The following is a 5,008-nucleotide window of genomic DNA, read 5'->3' as shown; positions in this document are numbered from 1 at the left end:
AAGGCTAAGCAAAGGACATTGAGTCGAAAAGCCTGGGAGTACTCCTTCTTCTTTTCACTTTCCTTCGTGCCTTATGTCTTTACTTTTATATACATACATACATACATACACACACACACACACACACACACCACATATATATATATATTATATATATATATGTATATGTATATGTCACGTTCCAAATTTTCGTGATTCAGTTACACATACATACATATATATATATATATATATATATATATATATATATATATACATAATATGTGTAGGCACATGTGTGTTGTGTATCTCCCTATACACACACACACCTGTCCAGTCGCATCTTTCCCTACGTCTATATACATTTTAAAATCGCCTACTCGCTCCAGACTAAAAATAAATAAACCCATTGTTTACAAACCAGCAGTAAAGAACATAACAGGTCCGTCGCCCCCCCGCCCCCCCTTTTTTTATTTTTGTTATTGTTTTTTGCTTTCTAGAAAAGAAAATAAACAAACTTACTCTCCTCCCCCAGAGAAAGTCGCAAAATGGTCCAGAGAAAGGGGCCTTTTTATTTTTTTTATCTATATGAATCATTTATAGCACAAAGGGTACCGGAATTGAATCACAGTGCATCAAAGCTGGGCACAAAACAAAAGATATATTGAATAAGAAGTGGATCAGACGGAGGAGGAGGAGGAGGACCAAGGGAGAGAGAGAGAGAGAGACTTAACACATCAGATTTTAATAGTTGCCTTACCATAAACTGACTTTGCAATTCAAAAACACATTATTTTTTTTGCATTAGTCGTGAAAAATACACGCAAATATACACGAGAGAGAGAGAGAGAGAGAGAGAGAGAGAGAGACTGGCTTGACGTATGTGGCTCAACAATTTCCTCACAATAAACTGACATTACCAAGCATTCTAAATTTTGAACATCTCAAACTAATCGTGAAAAAAACACCCAAACACGCACTAAAACAGGACACAATCATACAAAAAAAACACAAAAACACAGGACAAATCAAATAACAAAAAAACATACACTCACACTCACAAACACAAGGAGCAATCATATAAAAAACATGCACACACTAACACACGACACAAACACTCACAAACACACAAACATTCCTTCTCCTTTTCCAGACCGAGCATGATCAATTCCTAAAACACACACACACACAAAACAAGCACAAACAAACATCCCCACTTCCCACATAGTCCAAGAAAGATTCATTAGCTCACTTAACGCAAAAAAAAAAAAAAAAATGCAAATGACTAATTGAAAAAAACACTTGCTTAACTTTACCTATACCTCCATATGGGTAAAGTGAAGAGGAGATACATGAATGTCTTTTTTTTTTTTTTTTTTTTTTTTTTTTTTTTTTTTTTTTTTTTTTTACTTTTATTTATGTTTTGCAGATTAGCAAAGAATCGGACTAACAAATAGAGGGGAAGGTGGTAGGGGGTTTGAAAGGGGGGAAGGGGGGGGGGGCAAGGGGGATTTTTATTTGCAGATAGAGAGAGCCGACTAGAATAGAGGGGGGAGGCTTGGGGGGGGAGGGGGAGGAAGTAGGAGGGGATGACGTGGGAGGAGGGAGTAGGATGGGATGAAGAGGGGGAGTGGGGGGGAGGAAAAAGTTTTTTTTTTTTAATGTTTGTAAATAGAAAGAGTCGCTGTAAAATCAAGGATGCTGGGAAAGTAGGGGGTTGAAAGAAGAGGGAGGTGGTAGGGGGATAAGAGTAGGGGAAAAAGGGGGGAGGGGGAAATTGTTTGCAGAGCTGGAATGGCGGATCAAAGAACTATCCTTTGCTGAGAGAAAGTCTCCCGTTGATTGCGAAAAGAACCACTTATTACACCGGCGACGAGAGAGAGAGAGAGAGAGATAGAGAGAGAGGAGAAGAGAGAGAGAGAAGGTGCTACTTGTTACACCAATAAGAGAGAGAGAGAGAGAGAGAGTGCTATTTCTTACACCAATAAGAGAGAGAGAGAGAGAGAGAGAAGGTGCTACTTGTTACAATAAAGAGAGAGAGAGAGAGAGAGAGAGAGAGAGAGAGAGAGAGAGAGAGAGAGAGAGAGAAGGTAATACTTGTTAATCAATAAGGGAGAAAAAGAGAGAGAGAGAGAGAGTACTACTTGTTACAACAAAGAGAGAGAGAGAGAGAGAGAGAGAGGAGATGAGAGAGAGAGAAGAGAGACGTAAGTCACTTATTTCCAACAGCAACGAAAGTGATACTTTTCGTTTAACAGAGAGAGAGAGAGAGAGAGAGTACCACAATAAAGTCCCCAAACATAATTGGCTTTAATGAGACGGAAAATATTTGAAAATACTATTTGCTCTCAGTGGGAGCCAAAGTCGCCAAATTAAGGGTAGGAGAGAGAGAGAGAGAGAGAGAGAGAGAGAGAAAGTTTTTTCGAAGGGGGGTGGGGGAGGAGGATGATAGGGGAACGGCGGAGGGAGAAGTGTGCTATAAACAGGCAAAATCGGTTATAATAATAGTCCCAATGAAAGTTCTATATATATATATATATATATATATATATATATATATATATATATATATATATATATATATATATATATATATATATATATATATGTATATTTATATATATATATATATATATATATATATATATATATATATGTATATGCGTGTGTGTGTGTGTATATAATATATATATATATATATATATATATATATATATATATATATATATATATATATAAGTCAGAAAGGCGTTGAAGAAGACTGCATTAAAGATATGTCACTTTATTCTTATTGCGACGTTTCGAGACCAATGTCTCATCATCCAGGCTAAAATAAGATAAAAAACTGATATACAATACAGCATTAAATCATTTTTGTTGACATAAAAAAACACATTGAATAAAGTAATACAAGGAAAGTCACAATATTGAAATACAAGTTACTCTAAAAAATGAAATAAAATAAAACGAAATATATAAGCAAAAAAAAATAAAAAGGCATTATTCAAATTGAATTGTAAAAAAAAAAAAAAAAACACCTCGTCCCCAACGACGTCGGTTGCTGTGTGGGAAACGCATCGAAAGTAAACAAAGAAGAAGGGCTCGGTTTAGCTATGTACAAGGGAACAGATGAAGAATGGTTGTTCAAGGTTGGAACTAGTTTCTTTATAGCTAGAGATTCTAAAATTGGAAGGTGATGTTCGTATGGACTTGATAACAATATCTTGAAATCCTCTCTTATACAATCCGTCTACATTTATACTTGCTGCCGATGCAATAGGCAGACTTACGTTGGAAACACGCGCCGCTTGCTTAGGGGGAGATGTGTTGCACATATGGGCATTAGTTTCCGTACAGGGTGTAAAGTGTCCAACCCAGAACTATCTAACATTAGAAATCATTGGAAATTTTGTAAAAATAGTATAAACTATAAGGATTTCAAGATATTGTTATCAAGTCCATACGAACATCACCTTTCAATTTGAGAATCTCTAGCTATAAAGAAACTAGTTCCAACCTTGAACAACCACTCTTCATCTGTTCCCTTGTACATAGCTTAAACCAGGCCCTTCTTCTTGTTTAGTTTCGATACGTTTCCCATACAGCAACCGAACCTCGTTGAGACAAGGTGTCTTTTTTAACTATTCCTAATTTTAATAATGCCCTTTTATTTAATTTTTTTTTTATATATTTCGTTGTATTTTATTTCATTTTTTAGAGTAACTTATATTTCAATGTTGTGAATTTCCTTGCATTACTTTATTGAATGTGTTTTTTTTATGTCAACAAAAATAATTTAATGCTGTATTGTATCAGTTTTTATCTTTTATTTTAGCCTGTATGATGAGACATTGGTCTCGAAACGTAGCAATGAGAATAAAGTGACATATGTTTAATGCTGTCTTCTTCAACGCCTTTTGATTTGTACTGGCTAGGAATAGCCTAACCATCATATATGAATATATATATATATATAAATATATATATATATATATACATATATATATGTATGTATGTATATATATATATATATATATATATATATATATATATATAGAGGCAATAACTGGAGATAGAGTTAATTTGCGCTTTAATTAGAGCCCTGGCTCTCTCCAGATTCTATATAAACCGTCGGTTATGGGCCTTCTCGAACCGCAAACCACCGCCAAGGCACGACTTATTCCCCAGCCCCCCTTTCCATATGGATTACTATGTCTTTATATATGTATATATAATATATATACACACACATATATATATGCCACTCCAATCTCTTACATAGTTCCTGAATGTTTATACAAAGCGTTTCCGGGTCTAACAGACGGGGAGAGAGAGAGAGAGAGAGAGAGAGAGAGAAACTTCTGAGGAAAACATGAGACGTTCTGTAATAACTTTTGCTCGAACGTCGTTACCAGACAAGTCCAAACTTGTCAGAAGACGTACAAGCGGCCAAAGAAGTGTCGTACATTTGAGCAACTAAAGGAAGTAAAAAAAAATGAATAAAAAAAAAGATAAATACATACATGAATAGTGCCTGTTATTCATTTATGTATCTACATTATCTATATATTTTTCAGTTTAGTTTTCGCTAAAAGATTTATATAAAAAATATATAAATACGTATATAAATAAAGTGCCTGTTATTTATATATGTACCTATATTATCTATATATTTTTTCAGCTTAGTTTTCACCAAAACGAAATATATAAAAAGATATATAAACACATACATAAACATATGATATGTTATTCATTTATATATATAGAAATTATCCATATATTTTTCAGTCTAGTTTTTGCTATAACGAAATCTGTAAAAATATATATAAATACATACATAAATAAAAGGCTTGTTAGCCATATATGTATCTACGTATATCATCTATATATTTTTCAGTTTATTTTTCACTAAAAGATTTATATAAAAAATATATAAATACGTATATAAATAAAGTGCCTGTTATTCATATATGTACCTATATTATCTATATATATTTTTTCAGCTTAGTTTTCGCTAAAATGAAATATA

This window comes from Macrobrachium nipponense, chromosome 43 (genome assembly GCF_015104395.2).
Source record: "Macrobrachium nipponense isolate FS-2020 chromosome 43, ASM1510439v2, whole genome shotgun sequence".
Taxonomy (NCBI): domain Eukaryota; kingdom Metazoa; phylum Arthropoda; class Malacostraca; order Decapoda; family Palaemonidae; genus Macrobrachium; species Macrobrachium nipponense.
The sequence above is the reverse complement of the archived record's forward strand: the minus strand, read 5'-3'. Positions refer to the sequence as shown.